At 37.4% G+C, this 22,248-nt stretch overlaps 1 protein-coding gene across 2 annotated transcripts in view; it reads right to left on the reverse strand.

Annotated features, from left to right (window-relative positions):
- ppfia2 (PTPRF interacting protein alpha 2) overlaps window positions 1-22,248 on the reverse strand; it is a 159,047-nt gene that overhangs the window by 135,051 nt on the left and 1,748 nt on the right. Inside the window, exons 2-3 of one of the 2 annotated variants that reach the window (XM_043237620.1) lie at window positions 21,007-21,189; window positions 9,121-9,241 (exon numbers count right to left, since the gene is read on the reverse strand). The gene's annotated coding sequence lies outside the window, so the exon portion shown is untranslated. The remainder of the gene's footprint in view (window positions 1-9,120; window positions 9,242-21,006; window positions 21,190-22,248) is intronic. The other variant, XM_043237619.1, reaches the window with a different exon arrangement.

Here is a 22,248-nt window from a genome sequence, read left to right on the forward strand (position 1 = left end):
CACATCTTTACTCGCACGAGATATGAATCACAGCGGCATTAGATCCACAACCAAAAAACTGTCTAAGTATTTAGAAATGAAGGGAAAAGCAACAACACCTCCCATCTTTTCTAATTAGCAGCTCTTTCCACCGTGAACATTAACATATCAAACACGGAGAGCCTGCTCATTTATCTCCACCTGTGTTTTTCCTTTTTTTTTTTTTGTTTTGTAGGGCTTAGTTGCCAAAGCACTGATGGGATTCCCTAACTCCGAAAATGGGAGCAAGCTCAAACCGTGCGGGAATTCAAACAGATTGGCCCCATTCATCTGGGAGCTAATTGGACTTTGGCGTAACAAAATACACCAGCTTCAGACTGGATGGGGATCCCAGTTCTCCCGGCTGTAAACTTGCACAGCTCTCTCCGTTTTAACCACGCGCTTGACTTCTTTTAAAGAAACAGCTTGAGCTGTCTAATAAAACAAACAGAAATGTGCTCAGTGTGCAGCCCCTTCAGCTGAGGTAAATATGAGCGCATGGAAAAATCAGGGGCCTCGTTCATAAAACAAGCAAATCATCAGATTCCTGGATTTTAAATTCCCTGAATGATCTTTCCGGCAGTCACTTACAAGTAATTCGATTCATTTAACTTGAATATATAAAGACAAATAGGCAATCGTAATATGCACTGATACGCAAAGTGCTCTGTGATAACTACAATAACTTAAATCAATTCATTTATATACGATTTCCTGAAAATAATAACGAAGAATGAAACGATAAGGATAATGGAAATAATTATGATGATGACTAAAATAATGTCTATGCATTGCCTACCGATGATGAGGTTTTGTGAAAGTTAAAGCACTTGGACACACAGCTCTTTCAAGATGATTTGCGATTTATGAGCAGCGATGCATTTAGCAACTTTTTTGTGTATGCGTTAACGTAATTCATTCCCATTTTTACGCAATTTTATAAACGAGGCCCCTGATTTGAAACAAGACCGCTTAGAACCACACCTGATGTGTTTCAAACAAACGCATCAGATATAATACTTGATTATTTAGGTAACGTCTCATTGGTTGATTGGATTTTAAGCTGCCACCTACTGGTGTGAATGCAACATCACATAAAAAGCATTATAAAAGTATTAAGTCTGTTTACGAAAAGTATATAACAGATTTTTATAGGACCACGGGAGTCACAATTTTGTCCAAAAAATGCTATTTATTTTTTTCTCCGAACAACTTTCAGTTGGAAAGAGGTGCTTTCTATGCTTTTAAAAAACACATAAGAGGCCATATATTATTTTAGTTTCTCCAGAACGCCGCAAACAAACCATATTGGAATCTGTCCTCCCACCATGTTATTTGGTAAACAAACTTTCAAAGTCTTCTCCAAGTCTGAGACGGGACTCCACAAACAAAACTGTCCCTGAAGGCCGATGCGGCGTTACGACGGAACATCAGACCTTTCAAAACGTCTTGATTCGATGTCTGCCTCAAAACAAACCTCGCCGCTTTCACAATACTTGTGACATGAATAAAACATTCCGCATCCTGAGTGTCCAGATGCGATGTATATCTTCAACCTGTGCGAGGTGTTTTTTTTACAACCTGTGGGGACTGCGCTCACGAGAAGAAACTGCCGAGCTCAGAGGCATTTTAATGCCATAGATTAGGAAAAATGCCTTTTTGGGGATATCGAGCTGCCGACAGATGAGGTGCTTGCGTGTATGGAAACACGTGTGCGGTAAATGTGGGGTTTAAAACGGCCAAATAAATGACTGAACCGTGAGAGACTTGAACAATATAGATCTCACATATATATATATATATATATATATATATATATATATATATATATATATATATATATATATATATATATATATATATATATATATATATATATATATATATATATATATATATATATATATATATATATATATATATATATATATATATATATATATATATATATATATATATATATATATATATATATATATATATATATATATATATATATATATATATATATATATATTTTACATATATATGTTTTCAGTGTGCTTGTTTGAACAAATAAACATTGTTAAAGTTCATTATGAAAAAAATCTCCAAGGCATTTTTTTTTTCCAAATCAGCCAATGCTGCTCTTTATATTTTAGCCTTTATCTGCCAATTCTGATAATACTGCATTTATCTCTATTCCTACATATTAAAAATCAGCATGTACATCGTCCTGAAACATTTGTGTTACAAAGATGAATGATATCTCAAATAATGGTTGTCTTACAGAGCCATATTACTCTTCTAGCAATTGGGTATGCTTAAAAACTAGGTGGGCTTTTACTGAGAAAGGGACCCAAACCATATACAAATAATGAGAATATCAAAGATATTATGGAGTGCACTTAATTACTTTATTTTACATAAAAATGTTTTGATTAAAAATGCAATAATGCTCCAACAAAAACGACTTTGGCCCTGAAGTGTCCCCGAGGCCTTCACAGCAGCCTTGAAATGAAGAGAGAGGACATGTGAGTGGAATTAAGGGGTGATTCTTGACCTGCTTTATGCAGAATAAACTCCTGTTACATGCTGATTGGCTGTGTAGGGTCTCAGTTGCCAAGCAACCATCCAGCGGTGGCTGAAGCTCGCTGACAGGCAGCTGCTAATGGCCGTTCCACCCCGAGTAGTGGGTTTAGGGCAGTGTGCAACAAGACACAGCCGGACTTCTGCATGATGCCAAACGCATAACACGCACGCATGAGAGAACAGGAGGCTTACGGAGCGAACCCATACATTTATATTCATGTCTCAGGGGTGTTGCAGTGCAGAGATATTTACTCACGGAAAGCTACAACCGCATCCATAAACATCTTGCGTCAAGCTGACAAGGGTAATGAAGCTTGAAAGTATGAATTTTCAGAGAAATGAGTTTGACATAAGTTATAGTGACAATTATATTAAAATTGAGTGTCAACGGAGAAGACATTTTTCAATTTTACTAAAACACTTAGTAAACACACATGATTTTCCATGTTTTCTTGTGTTTGTTTGCTTTTTTAGACATGTACCATGTTAATATTATAATTTTTATACCTGTACCATAAACATATAGTAGTTTGGACATATACTGAGAATGGTAAACCATTTATCTTGTCAAATATTAATATTAATTATTTTTCAACATATACTATTGTAATCAAATGGCTTTTTCATATATTATTTAATAAAGACAATGAGTAAATATTTAAAAAAGGTTATATTTAGCATTTTTTAAATGAAATAAAAATAAAATTGATGCTCAAATATTTAAACAACATTAAATACTTATATATAAAATCACTTAAAACATGAAACAAAATTCCAAATACAAAAGTTGGGACTTTGGATTAATATTTATTCAGAAAAAGATTGAAAATATTTATTATTATACATTCTTATTTATTTAATTTTTTTAAAAATGGCAAGGTATGTCAGCTAATATATTTTAAGCCTTTATCGGCTAAATTCCAATAACATTACAACAATATCGTGAATCCCTAGTTGCTAAGACATTTTTTTTTAAAATCTCTGATCCGAAATATTTTTACTTTTACGGCAGGAACCCAAACAAAATACAAGTAATCAGATTTAAAAAAAAAACTGGAATGGAGAAATACTTTTTGATTAATTTTGTGACAATTAAGATATTTCAAGATAATAATATTTCAAATAATGTTATTCCTTTGAATTGTGCAAAAAATCCCAAGAAACGATATATACACACACGCGTGGTCTAATTAAAGTAATTAAGAAGCCATCTTTTTTTTATAACTTTGGTACTTTATGAAATAGGTTAGGTTTGTAATCACAAAGAGATAAATCAGAACCTTGAAAGGGCGAAGCGAATGTTGGTCATGGGGGTTATTGCTGGTGAGTTATATTTTTGGACTCAATCCCTTTCAACAAAAGCAATCACAGAAACATCACAGAGTTGCGAATCTCATATCCTGAAAAACAACAGGATCCAGATTGATTCACCATGGATGATCACTGCAACTCCAGCAACAGGGGCTGTTAGGCCACCGTTAGTGCTAAAACCAAATATATATCACTGACGCAGCAACCTCAAAATCCTTTCCAAACAAGCTTGTTTAATGAAGGAGAGATCAACTGCTGTGCTGTAATTGCATGGGGTGCTTTGAGAAGAAGCTGCTCTGCTCTCCAACTCAATTATCAATTTCATTGATACATTCGAGACGTCATTATCGAGCTGCTCAGGACCACAGGACAAACAGGTCCATTCAGTCTACTCGAGCTGCCCCGTTCCTCGGTAGTCCTCCATATACACACTTTCAGAGAGCACAGAGGAGGAGCAGTTCTGGGAAATGTTCATTGAAAAACTCATTTCATAGCCAACGAATTGGCTCAGAATACCACCGAATTGGCTCCGTCTGTCTCTCTCCTCTCCACCTGTTGCTGGTGTGTGGTGAGCGCACTGGTGCCATTGTACTGTCGCCGCAGTCACATCATCTGAGAGGACGCTACAGTCTGGTATGGTTGAGGAGAGACCCTCTCATGACTATAAAGCACTTTGGGTGTATATGACTCATTCGTAGTCTCAGGTAGTGCACATTGGTTGACAAGTGTCAAGTTGTCTATTTCGGGGCAATATTTGGGTTCAGTGGTTTGATGTCTACATTTTCTTCAGTTAAAAATGGGTTCAAATGCATTAAAAAAAAGATACCATATATATGAAATACCTCTGCTGTGTTTGTACTTGCTTTACCTTCTCAAAAAGCATTAGTTATTTGCACTTTTTCTGTTATTTAATGGTGTCACAATACTATGTGATGTGACGGTCCGGCCATAGCTGCCGTTTTAAAAACATCAAATTCTCCTAAATTCATCAAGAAACTATCGCTTTTGGACTTTTATGCTGAAATCCATTCAAAGATCGGACTTTCAAATCAATCTCCCGGCGAAGGGAGGCTTTCTTTATAATTTTTTTTTAATGCAATTTACAGAAAAAAATAAATAAGAAGGCAACTCTTAAATTATAGAACAAAAATATGAGATATTTATTTATAAAAACTCAAAAATGAATGTAAATATTTGTTTGTAAAAACTTTAATTTCTGTGGAACCTATAAAAAAAATGTTACGCATTTTAAGGAAATTTATTAATTTTCATTTAAGGCATAGTTGCACCACATTACATTTTTAAAAAGTCTACCGATTCATCTAGAAGAAAAAACACCAAAAAAATGTAAAAAGTTATTTATATGAATTTATGTACATAAATTCTTAATGCTTAAACAATTAGAATAGCTATCATTATTTTTGTATTTTAAAATTGGCCTATAAAATCTTTTACATAAGTTATCCATTTACCAGTTGGAATTAATTTAAGGGGTATTTGTACCTCTATGAAAGCACATTTTAAGTCTAACCTAGGTTAAATTAGGTTTAATAAAAATATAATAATGCATGTTTAATTCTGGCTTGCATCCTTTACCAATCAAAAATCTTCTACACATCTTTTTCTTCAATAGCTATCAATGAAAGTAGCAACTAGGCCAAGCATTTCAAGAGTGTACACATACTCACACTACACCTTAGCACTAAATATAGCGCTCACACACACACACACACACACACACACACACACACACACACACACTATATCTGCCGAAGACACACGCACAGATTAGCTCGAAATGCCTCCGTCTAGCCGGCTCTAGTCAGGTATCCTTAGAGACTCACGGTTTGGCAGCAGACAAGGAAGTCTGGCCAAAAGAGCACCGGACTGGAGTGATGTACCTGACTGAGCAGAACTGCAGAATTAATCTCTGTTCAAGGAGGAAAAAGGAGAGAGAGAGAGAGAGAGAGAGAGAGAGAGAGAGAGAGATAGAGCACGATATAGAGCGGTTTCACTTTAATGGAAGTCGTGAGCTTCCTCTAAAGGTCTCTTAATGCTTCCTACATGTGACAGTTGATTTATCACTCCTTGTGAGAGTTTGATGGTGGCAGTGTCACAAGGGCTGAGACCTCAATATCAATAAGAATGAGTCATCCTTCCAAAATCTCTGCCACTTTGCTCCGAACAGGAATTGATTTTGTTGCGATATATATGTTTTTAGATTGGCCTTCGGTCTTTTCATATGTTAAGCAGCTCTTAAAGGAACAGTTCATCCAAAACGGAACATTTTCCCATTACTGACTTTCTGTAAACCGTGTCTTTTGTCATTATCCATGAAAAATCTTCCCCATCTTTTATAGCTCTCAAATCTCATTTGTGCATGTGCTCAGTTTAAATATAGTACAAGATGTATTGCAACAGCTTTTACATCGATGCCGAGACATAAAAACCAATCAGGTTTGACATCACCAATTTCAAACATGGCGTATTTGCACCGCAGTATATATCTGTAATGCTTATCCAGGTATTGAAGAAATGCAGCATATCTGAACTAAATGCAAGTGCATATGAGATTTCAAAATAAATAATGAGGCTGTCATACAGCTGCAAAAGACCTGGAATATCGCACACAAGTAGTATCGGTTACTTTTATTCTTTGTCATTTTTGCAATTGGCCGGACAGTTTTGTAGTTGAAGTCAGACCGAGACCCGAGTATGTTGAATAAGGGTCTAAAAGGAACGAATGAAATGCTTGAAGCATGAAGTGCGCAGCCATTATAAAATGTTACCCATATATGAGTTGATGTCAATGAGAATCTATATAAAAAGGTGTAGGTCTAAACAAGAAGTCTAGAAAAGCAAAAGGCCCGGCCAAGACAATTTCCCACCTCTTGAATTGGCCGAAGTATTCCCAACAGCTCAAGCCCCATTCAACCTCAACATCAAAAGGTTCTCCGGCACTGGCTTGGCAATCCATAGAGAAATCAAATGGCAGAATGGGATTAATAATTCAGAAATCATTCGGGTGAGAGCACAGTAAGGTCCTGGGAGATTTGACATAAAGATCATCCACAGCGGAGGAGGAGGGTAGCATGAACTGGTGAGCATGAGTCTTCAGTGAGATGGAGAGAATACCAAGTGTTGGCTAGGAAATGAGTTGTGTTGGGCTCTTGATGGGGGGAGGGTCGGAGGAGGAAGGAGATAATCTCATCGCAAGATACAGTATGAATGTCCAAAGGGACCGGTGAGTGTGTACCGCTTGGAGCGGAGACAGATTAGGTCATTCCAAAGAGCACATGACGGCTTTTCCTGCCATCATTTTGGACGGGAAGCAGGAATGAGGATCTTTAAGAAGGTTTTAAAGTGGATAATACAGATAAAAATGTCTTGGTGTGAAGAACCATGAAGACAAATTGCCATAAATGATCTTCCGAGTCGGTAAAAATGATGCTTTGATGTAATAAAGCACGGTTAGATGAACAGATACACAGATAGATAGACCCACAGGTGAACCCGATAGATAGTAGATGCTCCAACAGGAAACATCAAAGCAAGGTCACGGCAAGAGCATTTCAGTAAGAAGATCTGGTGCGGTAATTATTTAAATTCGAATAAATCTATTTATCTATTCACAAACACAAACGTTCACGTGCCATGAAAGAGACTATTTTTTTTGTGTGTTGCTTTAAGAAAAGGGTGTATTTTTTATGTTGGCGTGAATGTGTCTGCAAACTGGTGTTCAATCCAAGCCATCAAACGAATCACAACCTCTATGCTAAGCCTACACTTAAAACTGCCATTATAACGTAGTTAAAGATTACACACTTATCATAACACGATTTTGTAGGAATTGCAATCGGGCGCTAAAGAGCAAGTTCTTTTAACCAATGAGATCATTTGGGCTCCTGAAAGATAACGATTTCGAGGCAGAACCAGATTTCTCACAACAACAGACTTTATGCTAATGCTAATAATTAGCATAGTCCCTGAGGTGCAGCGTGAGAGCGAACTCCCTCAGTCACCGTGACTCAGTGAATGTGTGCTATCAACTAGAATTAGGACGCGTTCATGAAGAGGTGTCAACTGTTTGCAACTACGTGACTGGTCTGACAACAATCGTGATGGTTAATGAAAGTGATATCCAATCTATGTAAATATTACACTGAGCTCAGAAGAGCAAATGACAGATGAATCACAATTGAGCTCCACTCTGTGGCTCTCAATTACAAATGGTTCAGTGATTGCATCAGAGGTTAATACTATTGTGCTTTTATATACACCATAGCACACAATCACACTCAGATACTTTAAATTACAGCAATTATTTAGCGTATAATTTAAAGTAAGTCTTCTCTGTATAGGGACAAATTCTTACTATTATCTAGTTGCTTATAAGCGTTCCTATTATTAACATATTGGCTGTTTATTAGTGCTTAGCACAAATTTTGCATGGCCACATTCTACAATCCCACCTAACTAACAATTAATAAGCAGCAAATTAGGGATTTATTGAGGCAAAGTCTTAATTTATGGTTTGATCACGATGATAAAGTGTGAGCCTTTTATCACATTGTTGTGACACGGTGGTATGATAATATAGTATTTTTGTATACATGTGCCAAGGTAACCATGTTAGAGTGGCGCTATCACACAAAGTCTCACTGAAATCCATGCATTTAAACAAAATATAGTACTGTAGTAAGTGACCAGAGTAATACATTTTGATACGTCTGTGACATTATTTGAAGTTAAGTGAAGTTAAGTGCTTCGAAGGGTATTCACGGTATTAATGTGCATCTCCTCAAAATACTATGGTACATGGAAGAAAAAAAAAACATGGATGCATGAACACATTGTATTACACCAAATACACAAAATGGTGATCTTTTTAGCAACATCACATGACTCCGTTATTCATATACATTAATCATATACATAAACATTGTACGTTTCTGTGTGTTCAAGGTTTCGAAAAAATGCTGTGGTATATATATATATATGTCTATGATATACCATGCTGCTTTTTTGCTACGTTATCCTTCCTCAACACAAATCCCAAGCAATTTGCAGTATCTGCAAAATATGGCTCACTCGACCATCCTCTCTCTCTCTCTCTCTCTCTCTCTCTCTCTCTCTCTCTCTCTCTCTCTCGTAGCTGGAAGGGGATTTCAGCCTAGATTTCTACCGAGGTCTTCCCCACTCCCATCAATGGTGACTCACCAGTCTTGTTCTGCTCACAGATACAGCTCTATGCTTATCGCACAGATGGGTGCGCTGGTATTGACATACTGCAACCACGACAACACATCTTTTTCAAGAAAAGCCTTCAAGGACACTGGCGCTAAAAAAGGAAATAAAACAAAGTTATGGCTGTAATATAGATCTGTGTATCCAGTGGCTTAATGTACCGTTATGATTACTTATTTGCTCAGAGTAACGCTCACACCCGTGTGATTTTACGTGCTGAGCCACTGAGCTGATGGATTGGGTTTCTCGGGGGAGGAAAAGTTTTTTTTAGTGGGGTTTTTTTTACGTTACACACGGTTCCTATCCTTTACTGTAACTCTTCTCATGCCCCCTGTTAGAAAGGATTCGACCAGGCAGAGAAAAACAACACCACTAATCATTGGAGCCCACTGGCGGGCCCTTTTAGATGAAAAATACAATTACAGAAAGAGGGGATTGCGTTCACATCCATCCGGGGCAGTCTCAGGCTAGCGTTCACACATTAAAAGCAGAGCTGGAGGGCTAAGCAGAGTTTAGGACACTGCACAGTGATGCAGGGCCAAACTTTGTGAATGTCTAGTGAGAGCGGTTACAGAAATGGTCTTGCGGCGTTCATAACAAAACTTAAGCTTGAAAAAAAGAAAGTGTAGGCCAAACCTGCAAAGTGAAGACGAGAAAAGCACCTTTATTATATTAAAAACACAAATTAGTGTTACCTTTAAATTCCCAAATTCGGCTCAATGTTTAACGCACTTGTGTATATGAACCCCTGCAATAACCCTTTAAAATCTACTAAAAATATGGAATGAAATGTATTTGAATTTCTCGCTAACATATTTTTTTTTTTTTTTTTTTTCAGATGCAGTGTGTAACGGAGCTGACGAGAGGCGAGGCGTACGGATCCATGTGGGCTTTTATTAAGAAAAATATTTAATCTCTGTCAATGTTAGTTCAAGAAAATAGTTGTTCATTGTTAGTCAGTCATGTTAATCCACAGTGAATCCACAAACTTATGTTAACAAGCACGACTTGTTCATATATATATATATATATATATATATAAGAATATATTTTTAATTGAATTGCTGCTTTCACTGTTTTAGAAACGCAATAAGCCACCAAAATACAGTCATTTACAAGTTACAAGGGTTTTAGAGCTGCTATAATTTAGAATTAAACCTGTTTTAAATGACCATGAGAAACACAGCCTCTTTGGGTTATAACATTACCGCTTTACAGCGCAAAACACTTGTGGTTCCCTAAGAACAGATCCCACAAATCACCAGCATATTGCTCTTTTGTTGGTTCTTATTGCTTCCATTGTCCTCATTTGTATGTCGCTTCGGGAAAAAAAAAACGTCTGCCAATTGACAAAATGTAGATCTGACCGTCTAAAATAACAATTATTTAAAAACACGGAATAACTGATCAATGCACCAAAAATAACCCAAAAAAACCAAATAAGTTGTAAAACGACAACAAGATCCGGTCTCCTGTAGGAGCTAATTCAGTTGCAAAAATACTATCTAGGGGCCTTTTGCTGTGTGCATGGTGTGCACGGGACTCAAGCATCTGGCCATTATAAAAACATTAAAGCTAATGAGCCCGACGTATTAAGCAGGTTTTATACTGAAGCCCCTCACGGGTCGTCTTTGAGAAGAAGTGCAGTGGCTAATCTCTACACATTCTCTCTGTCCAAAGCACACTGCCAATTTCCACTCGGCCTCCCGTTGCGTAGCCTCATGAATCATTCATCAATACTACAGGAAAGAAAGGAGAGACTTTCAACGGGAGAATCGATGCTGGTGTCAGGGGGAAGCCCCGTCTCTCTGTCTGGGCTGCGCAGGCAGAGACGTAACGTGAAAGCTCTTGAATGACGCTACAGTCAGCTCTTCGCTGATAGAGCATCAAAGATGCACTGTTATAAGTGCGAGGGAGACATTAACCTTTATGTCACACAGCATGGCAATTGGAAACTAAAGAGGGCATTTTTAATTGGACCCCATGCTGTGGATATACAAGACTGGGGTTTATAATACTGTCCGATTTCTTTCACCACTTTCTGAGAAGTCTAAATCTAAGCTCAGCGCTTCTAACAGGATAAAGACATCCCTCAACCGGAGAAAGACTTTGTTCTCATGTAGACAGCACATGTTGTCATGCGGCCTTTATTAAATATGAGGTAAAAATAATAAAAGAGGTACATTTTTGCAACAGCTATTGGGTAAAAACACACACACACCAAACAAACAAAAAAGAACTTCTGATGCATTTTCTTTAAATTTTGCTTTCAAACGAATAATTGTGAGTGAACATATCCAAAAATAGAAGTTATTGTTTACATAATGTGTACTGTGTACTGTTCATATTATATAAAAAAAACAGGAAAAACAACAACAAAAAAACCCTAAGCTTAAAAAATTAAAGTTTAGGCCAAACTTGAAAAGAAACTTTATTACTAGAAACAGTTACACAAAAATCTTGTCTCACTGACATATTCAAACTGAGAAACACTAGACGAAAAATGAAAAATATCATGCTAAACTCACTGCATTGCAAATATTCTTAAATGCTTTTTAATTGCATAAGTTTTGTTCTTAGTATTTGAGATGCAGTGCAATAATAATTATAACCTATTACTGATATATTTATTTCTTTTGTTATATTTTAGCATATTATACATATTATGAATATTATTACGACTCTTTGTCGTTGTTTTCACAATATGAAAGCACTCACGTGTTACGATTTAAAAAATGTCTTGTTTTTAAATACAAAAAGTATTCCTAAAAATAACACTGAACCACTATCACGTGGATTTCAGCAAAGTCCTTGCTACGTTTCTGGACCTTGAATATGTCAGTTGCATTGCTGTCTGTATACGCAAGATCAGAAAGCTTTCATCAAAAATATTAGATTTAATTTGTGGAAAGACGTGAGGGGAAGTAAACTTTAATTTTAGGGCGAACTATCCCTTTAAAAGGTGCATAAATTGTCTTATTGCGACAAAAAAAGAAGCTTTTTTCCGTGGAAGAGTTCAAAAGCTTTTTTTTTTAGCAGTGAATCCTTTAAAACAGAGACTGACATACAGTCTTCACCGTCTACTGTAAACATCACTCGGTCTCGTTTAAAAGCATAAAGAAGATTGGCATTTACTTCTCACAAAAGGCAAACATCGGGCAAACGCACCTTCATTCATTTCAGCTTTATTTGTAAACTCTCTTGATAAGTTTGAGCTCGCTGACAAGAGCTGTCACTCACACGCTGCGAGATCGATGGGGAACGCGGAGCCTTTGTTGCGGTCTGTCACAGCAGTCACACAGAGATCTCCGTCACGTTACACCACACAGCGTTTGAGCCTCGCAATCTGCATCAAACCTCAACGCAGAAAATCCGAAAGCAAGATACCGACACGTCATTTATTTTAGCACATTAACAGGATTACGGCTATGCAGAAAGTGTACTTTTCCTCAGTTTTTGCTGCTTAATTCAAATTATTCGGCTCTGCAGCTTGCTGGATGGCTTTATAAATAACAGGAGGCGTTTATCTGCCATGAAGTATAATCCATTTCATGACAGAAATCGAAAGAGATTTGTTTATGAGAGCTTGATGCAATTTCTGTTTGGAGGTTATTAATAAATTAACCTACATATGAAACATTTATCTAATTGCTACTTTCAAAGTATCTCATGAAGGTTAAAATAATACCTAAATGTGATGTTAAAAGGCCATTATGCAATTATATTTAGTGTTTTTTTTTTTATTCATACACTAAAATGTACTGAATGTACTGAAAAAAAACAAAAAAACAAAACTTAAACTTATTATTTTCATATTATATTTTATTTTCAATTCAGTTCAAACATTTGGTCAGTATTTATTAAAATGAGGTTAATACTTTTATTTGGCAAGGATGCATTACATAAAAAAAAATGATAGTAAAGCCTTTTATACAGCTATTTCAAATATATCCTGTTTTTGGCTCTATTCATCAATAGAATAGTTTCATAATAATAATACATAAATAAAAAATATATATACCCCATACTTTGCACTAGTTGTGTACTTTCAAAAAAGTCCAAGTCAAGAAATAAGTCTACAGCTCACAAGCACAAGGAAAAAAAAATTGTAGAGTGATGTTTTGAGAAATAAAAATAAAAAAAAGGAAATAATTCCAGCGATACGTCTAAACATAGCTTGCTCAGTTGCCTTTTCAGTTCTTCATTGGTCACTATGACCCCCCAATAACAAAATCAATATCAATTTCTCAAAGTGTCAGAAAGTCCAATAAGTCTAGGTATATCAAGATTCTGTCACTTGCCATTTCAGTACTGCTAAAACCCCAACAAGTCACTTCCTGTTAAGCGGTTAGTTAGCATACAGATTATTTAAAATCACATCATACACACACACACACACACACACACACACACACACACACACACACACACACACACACATATATATATATGCTGGAACACTTTCTGCATACTGCTTGCAACCTCTTAACACAAATGCAAAACATCACTCACACATTATATATGCTATGAAACTGTAGACGGATCAAGAAAACACATAAGCATTTGCATTTCTGTAAATGCTGTAAGAATCTGTCCTCGACCACCTCCGAATGTGCTTTCAGTGATCCGATTGAGTCTGACATTGAAGATTTGCTTTAAAAAGGCAAGATGCTGTAGTCACTCATTCATTTACAGCGCTGTGTCCAACCTCCCACACACACACACACACACACACACACAGTGCCACCATGGAGACAGCTTCATGCAGACTGTCTTCACTCTCTCACAAGCAGATAATTTCACTTGCATCCGCCTCTGCACACACACAAAGTTCAGATTCTATACAGTAAGTGTTACACCTGAGATAGAAAAACATATTATAGAGAAAACCACGAAACATCAATCACAAGGGGAAAATATGCACTAAATCTAGTATTAAAGCGTAGTGGAACATTTTGAAATCTACTGAAATCTATTTCTCCAATTTTAACATCTTAAAAAAAGCTCAAAACAAAACCCTCTCTAGACTCGGTCTACAGCAATTTAAAAATAAAAAATACACCACAAACTAATTATATTTTCAGTTATAATTCTAGTTTGCAGCTGTATTTTTATTTTTTTTGGCACTTTTTATTCAGTTTCACTTTTAGTAAGTTTAATTTAAATTATTTCAGATTTGCTGCCAAGACTTTTCTTTTTAATTACTTCAAAAATAATAGCCCTTCTCCTAAAAAAAAAAAGATATCTTGCGATTTGAAGTATCATTGGAGCAAAAAAAAAAAAAAAAAAAAAAAAAAAACTTTAGCAAGCAAGACTAGCGAAATCATCCAAATTTAGATAGGGCATCCTACTGTTATGAAGCAGTATTAACTACAACAGAAAACCAGCAGCAGAGATGCAATCTAATCTGTCTTTTCAAATAACAGTTAAAGGTGCGAGTTGTGGGTGGAGACCAGAGATTATTATGGCATTGCTTGTGCCGTGTTAGCTGGTGTGGTCTGTCCCCACCCGAAATAGCCTATATTTGAAACAGGCAAAATAATAGAGATGGTAGCACCAGTCGGATGGATTGGAGGTATTTGCTGTCGTTTCCCATTGAGGGTGTGTACTGTGAAATAGCAGTGGAACTGTGGATCTATAGGAGAACGAGGCTGAGAATAGCTTTCTGCGGAGGGTTTACAGCCTCTACTCTTTCTGCACTGCACCACCTGTTGTTTACCACGAGCTGATGACAGGCGAAAAACAGTCAGCGGCATCCACCCACCAGCTCAACACCTGCAGACCTCCCCACCTAATCAGAATCAAAACAACATCGTCTTCTGCACCTGCTATGGGAATGAATTCTTTTTTTTTAATTAGTAATCATTGTTTTAAATTGTGTTCAAAAATAGAATAGAAAAAAAAAAGATAGATCATTTAAATGGCCAAAACACACAGCACTGGTGTTCCCCAGGGATATGTACTCTCCCCGCTGCTTCTCCCTGTACAACAACGGCTGAGCTGAAAAAGATGCCTCTGTCAGGCTCCTGTTTTTCCAGTTCTGAAGTCGTCATCGAATTGGTTGAATTATACAGGATTTCCGTGTCGTGTTGTTTTTTTTTTTAAATGTTCTGTCTGGAAATAAAGCAGAACCCCTCACGAAAGAATGCGTTTACACCTGTAACGATGAGTGCCCACAAACTGGATTTTCAAAAGTATGTGAAGCATAGAAGCATTGATTCGAATCTTTTAAGTACGTCTGAGAGTTTTACATACTGGTCTGTCTGTTACGTGGTATGTGACATGTTGATCAAACATCCAAATGGGTGGGTATTGTCCAATCAAAACTGTGAGGCGATCCAGACCTTCAGCCGTCAGTCTGAAGGTCTGGTTACGTGAGACTAGAGGCTGGTGCGGTCTGGCGCTGAACATACTCAAAAGACTGGAAGATGGTAGTGAACCTGAAGTTCATTTAGGTTCTTGGGAGCTATCATCTCTCAGGACCTGAAGTGGGAGTTTTACATACACTTGACTTTTGAAAAAAAAAAAAAGCAGAGGTTCAGCTGGAGAAGTTCAACCTGACAAATGTGCTGCTTCTGCAGCTCTTGCTCAGCAGTCAGAGTCTTTTGCACTTCTGTAACTGTCTTTTTTGGCTCAACTAGCAAATCAGCATGGGAAGTTTGATTAACAGGCGATCTGACCAATCATAATGCCAAATTTACCAAAAGAGCTGCCAGGAGAGTAGATTAACGGTGGGTTTGAATTTATAGACGTCTATATAGACGTCTCTCCACGTTTGAAGCAAGATTCCTTTAGACGTCCTTTCATGTTTACTTCATGCTTTAACTAGAAAAAGAAAGAGATGATAGGTTCACGTGCCGCCTGAACTGAGGCGGATAGTCTGACCTGCTGACAATCACGGGTACACCACTTCCTACGCTCAAAAAAATATGGGCTACTCTTCCAAAGTGAGCAATAGGCCTGAAAAAAAAAATCCATCAAATCTAAGCCACTTCCTCTTGCCTCTTGACCAGAATGAAGCATCGGGACAGCCAGGCAAGTTTCTTTCCTCAGGCCATCTACCTCATGAACAGTTAAATGCCCCAATAAGCAATAAAACCTTGCAATATACTGTCCAATTATTCAGATTCCAATGTATAATTGTATAGAGCATATCTGCACATACTCCGCACACTCCACCTCCTTTGACATGGCTCTCAGGCGAAAGACAGTTGAGGAGGGAGACACACGAAACACACATAGACGTGACTCTTCAATGTTGAGGCAGCAGAACATTAAACCAGGCAGGCAAAACGTGTTGCTAGGCAACAAATGCTGAACAAAGCTAACCGACTCAGCGTAAAGGATAGTGTCCGTGAGCGCTAGAACACCGCCGCAGAGCAAACCGCCAATCTATGAGAAAAGATCGCGAAACGGACCGAGGTTTGATTTATTAGGAAAAACAAATAAATCTCACGACTCCATTAGATCTTCCTCAGACAGATCACAGCGAAAGTATTTGATCTGTCGCAAAGGTATTGTTAGCGGTTTTTAATCGCTATCCACTAAGTGCATTTGTCTTTGTCAGGTCAAGGCGAAAGCTTGGAGCCCCATCAATTGTGCGATCGATTTACAGTAATCCACCTGAGCTGTACCGGGACCCTGCGAGCTCAGAGTCTCTTCAGCTTCGGAGCTCAGCCAGATCCACAGGGATGGGGAAAGTCCTCCCAATCCCATTCATCACCGATCTGTCACATAATTACTGTGTGAATTCAGACCGAGGCCTGTACCGAGTCAGGATGAAGGAGAGCGCAAGTGAGTTATCAGCCTTGCCGGTAAATATACAGAGCACTACAAACAAATAAAACGGCTTGATTCTCACATATCTGTTTTCTTAAATGTCTCTGCAATGTCTCGCACCACAGACTATGACGGTAAAGTGCGTTGATGTACACATTTTGTTTTACAAAACAAAAGGATAAGCTGAAATGAATGTCATGAATGCCGTCAAAGGGCCTTTTTTTCAAACTGGAACAGTCTCCACCAAACTTCGTAAAAACAGATACAAAAATAAATAAATAAATAAAAGATAAATAAATAAATGCCTTCTTTTATTTTTGTTATTTTAGAATTTACCTTGAAAAGTATGAAAATCAGAGAATACTTCATAGTTTAGAATATCACAGCTTTAATTGTTCATCATGAACCTGGCCATCTAAACAAAAAGTGAAAATAAAAAAAAAATATTTTTTTTTAGTTGTTGTTATTTGTTTAATTATTAATTTATGTGTGGAATTCATACCACAGCATTATTGTATTTAAATTAACAAAAAAAGGTGTAATTTCCACAACAATATTGCTCTTCTTTTAATCTAATTAAACACTAATTGTACATTTAAGTACTGAGCAGTATTAATTAATACTTAGGGTTAGGTTTAGGATTTAGTTTTAGGGGTCTAGGGATTTTGGTTTAGGGATATAAGGTTTGGGTTGGTTACATCTTCTTTTAAGGTGTCCTTTTTACAGTGTAAAATTATACTTTGAAGTAGAGAGTAACATTAATGAACTACATGTTATTAGGGTTAGGATTGGGGTTTGGTTTAGGATTACTTTCATGTAATTATGCATAATTTATTGTCATTATAACAGAAGCCAGTTTTCTGTCCCTAGATCTACCCGTTACATACATTTCAGGTTACAACATGTAACATGTAAGGACACTGAAAAGAGAGTTCTTTACAGGCTTAATAGCGTTTTGATGTTGTAAGTGACCTTATTCACCAAAAAAAGCAGAGCACAATTCTCCTAAGACGTATACATGCCTCTCTAAGTCACTTTTTAGTTAAAATAGTGTGCAAATGTGTTTCAAGAGTGACTTTTATAACAATCCACTGATCTAAAAGCGTCCACGGCTAAAGATACAGCCGTTAGCGAAAGGCAAACGGTGTGGAAGAATATTAATATCTGCAAAAATAGTGGCAGCCTTCTCTAGGCTCATTCTAGAAGAAAACATGCATATTCCTTTTTCTTCTTCATTAGGAAACGGCCATCTGTGTAACTGACTTTCTCAAACACTGCAGTTCAATAATCGATCCACAGGATTACTAAACGTACAGCATGCCAAAGACGAGACATCCGTTTATATACGTGATATTAGCATCGCCATTCGAAAGAGACGGTTTCAGCGAAGGTGTTTTCATGCAGTCGTACGGTCTTGAGCCTCTGCGTCTGTGCAGTGGTGTGCGATGAATTCGTGGTGGCCTGCCAGTGTCCCCGGACGGGCAGCAGAGGCGGTGAAGCCCAGGGCAGAGCGCTCAGTCTGGCATATTCCCGCGCACTCGTGTGGCAGCTGCCCAACTGTACATCTGCAAATTCAGAGCCTCCAGGTGACGCTCCCCCTGCTGGGCAGGAGAGGCCTGCTTTCCGCTTTGCAGAGAAGCGGGGCTTATGTAAGCGGCCTATTCTAAAGGTAAAGAACAAGCGTCACCTCGAGGTAAGGGCGCGCGGCAGCGGATGATGACGCGTGCCGATTGAGCGATGGTGAGACAAGACGGCGACAGGGCCACGAAACGAGTGTGAGCTGAATGTGTGGAGTTCATATCACGCCATTCTCGCCGAGAAACAAAGCCCAGTGAGAACTGATTCAGGAGCCCTGCAAGTTAAACGGAGCATGGCGGTTGTCTGAAATGTAACGTAACGCGATGGCTACAATATACAAAAAAAATATGTTTTTTGCCGTCGTGCATTTTCTTGCGACCTCTTTACTTATTAAATAGCCAGAAAGTCGTTTAATAGTTAATAAACCTGTGGTTCCCAAGTAGGGGCCTCAGCAAAAAAAAAAAGCCTAAATACTACATAAAAATTATGTATGTACAAATTATGCATGTTAGATTTAACCGTTCTGCAAATATTCACGATTTGCGATCGGGGCACCTCCGACGTACCTAAACGTATAAACACACAGTGACAATGACAGCTTAAAATAAAATGCAACCCTTAAGTCTAAATCAAATCCTACATAGCACTATTATTTTGCGAGCCTTGCAAGCACTTCTGTTTCTTCGGGGAAATGCTAATCACGACGTGTATAAACCTTATGTCGGTTCCGCTATGAACCAGCGAACGCAGTCAAACTGTGACTCATTAAAATCAAACGACTACACACATTCCATTCATTATTCATCCGCCTCCATAGATTCCATACATTTTAATCACTTCACCATGGCAACGTATATTCAAGCCGGCGATTGGTGCACACGCTGTCGGCAGCTTAATGACGGTCATGAATAATGAATCACAACATTATTAGTCTTCACTATAACGCAAGCGTGCATGCATTGCTCATCATTTAAACGCGCCGTGATGCACGATACCGATTCCCTGCCGGTTAGGGTAAGATTTCTTTAGGTGGACGTACACGTTGAACTTCCAAGGTCAAAAAAAAAAAGAGATCAATGGTAGCCATGTGTGAGCAACAGCAAAGATGGGCTGCATTTCTGTCTTGGGTACATATGCATCTTTTTGCCGTATTGTGTGCATCAGTTGATTACAAATTTGTGTGCAATTACTACTACTTCTTAAAAACAACAAGTATTCAAAGTATTAAAAGACTATTTTTGGACACTTTGTGATTGTACTACTTTTTTACTTTTATAGGCAGAAGCAATTTTCGTTTTCATTTTTTATATTTAGAGTAAAAACTATGTGATTACTTGATTAAAACTATTATTAATAATAATAATAAAAATAATCATATGCATTATTAATATAGTATATATAGAAACACACAAAATTGCACAGTTATTAAGTGATTGTTTATTATTAAAAATGTTTTAAACTAGGACCTCTGCAAACTTCCAAGGATGACTTAAAAGTATTTAAATTAATTCAGTGATATTAATATGTTCAAGTCTAAATAAAAATGCCTTAAATTGTCAGTCAGTATAATTTTTATTCAAGTACACATGGTCTTTAAATCCCTGGAATAGCAAAATAATTATTATGTCATTGCTCCCTGTTTCTATTTAAATAAAAGGTTTGAAAACAGAAATCAGCTTCATTAAAATTCTAGCAGAAATACTGGAATATTAGAGTCCAAAAAGTTACATTATCAGTGACTCTAAAAATTATATTTTTATAGGTTTTCCCCGTTTGTTTAGCAATTTGCCAACTGGCACTTCCTTACATTAAATATACGCATTTGCCTTAAACATACGCATACAACCTCGCCAGCATAAATGAGATAACCTACAGGTGCATTAGCATTACGTATTACGTATTATAAGTATTGGCTGTATATTTTCCATGCACTTTTAATTGCAAAGAGAAGGTAGCAAGAGCTAAATCTTCCAAAGCGATTCGATAAGCCTTCTTCACATCGCGAGTCAATATGCGGAGGAAAAAGGCTAAAGGCATGCTAGGAAACCTCACACCACAAATTAATTTCAAAACCAGAAACAACCGCAACCAAAGTACATAAGCCACCGATGCTGCCTTCAACCAAACACACACACACACACACACACACAGAGTCATATAACCCACCATTACAGAGTAATCAACTTCCCCATGATGAAAAAGTAAAAGAGATTGGAGAATATAGCCTGTGGTCGTACGTGTGCGATTTCTAATAATACAGTGATAGACTGGCCTTTAACAACACTCACGGCAGTCGTGTGTTATGATATCATAATAAAAATTCCCCAGAACTAATCTCGTTTTTTTTTTTTACAAGGAGCAGGTTATGAAGGGTGAAACTGGGCTGCCATGTTACTATATACTGTAAATAAGAAAAGCCACCCGGCGCAAATGATTATTTAAAGTGCAAACCTGCAAACCGTCTTGACCCGAAAATCTGCAAAACGGAGCCTTCGGATTTACCTGGGTTCAGGACGCTGTGCAGGAGATGCTTATCGTCGTGATTCAGCTCCATGGAGAGCCAACCGAGAGCGACGTCCCTCCTGAGTGTTGACGTTGCACGTGATGCAAATGCCATCAGCTGTCTGTGGAGAGCAGGGGCCTGGGGATGATGGCGGGCCTGTCTCTGAATCCTCTGGAGGAGATCTGCAGGTTCAGAATAGCAAGAGATGTAACGAAGGCATAGGGAAGGGCACGGCCGCGCTCTTTTATTTTAGTTTTGGAGTTTGTAGCACGGTTCTGTCGGATATAAAAGTATAAGTAAACGTATATCTACTGTAAAACTAGTTTCTTTCCGAGAGGCCATTCAAGAGGCGTGACAAAAGTCACTGTCTAGACAAACATTTTTGCATTTCTTTTAAAATAGTAGCCAGGTTACAAATGTCCATCTGTCATATTTACACAATGGAAAAATAGTGCAGCAGACTGCGAAAACGTGAAGAATGCTTATTCTGCATTTAAAAATGCAAGACATGTGGCAATGGAAAGAAAAAAACAAACACAGTGATCAAAAACATTTGACTAATGCATGTTTCTGCAGAAAAAAAGTAATACATTTAAACTCTACAGAGACATGTTTTTAAAAAAGTCCAACTGTTTTTAAACTGAGTGCTGCATTTTTATAATACAGTCAATTTCTTTTAACCTGAGCACCATGCATTTGTGTGTGTGTGTATTTATTATGTAGACGTATATATATATATATATTATTTTTTTCATATTTGCATGTATCTATATATCTATATTTATATATCATTTATATTATAAATATATTTAATATATAAAATAATATATGTGTGTGTGTGTGTGTGTGTGTGAATATATATATATTATATATGAATATACATAGTATACATAAATATACATAATTTTTAATCATTTGACAGCACATCTTTTTATAATAACATTAGCTCAGCAGCATCGACGTCATCAACAACGTTTTTGCAACAAAGTCAATCATCTAGTTGAAGTCATTTTGAATTAAGATAGCGTCAAGATGTTGCCCCGAGAAAAAAGCTGCTTACGTAGACAGCACACGTCGAGGCGGCTCAAAACATAGCTATTGCGTGAAAATTGCACACCGCCAACGCCATGTCCAGATATCCGAGGAGAGGACACATGCGAGTAGCGAGCAGCCGTGTAAGAAAGCCACCGACCGAGCGTGTTAGTGTGCACCGCATGCTGATCATTTCGGTACATGATGTC

This window comes from Puntigrus tetrazona, chromosome 4 (assembly GCF_018831695.1).
Source record: "Puntigrus tetrazona isolate hp1 chromosome 4, ASM1883169v1, whole genome shotgun sequence".
In the NCBI taxonomy this organism is placed as follows: Eukaryota; Metazoa; Chordata; class Actinopteri; order Cypriniformes; family Cyprinidae; genus Puntigrus; species Puntigrus tetrazona.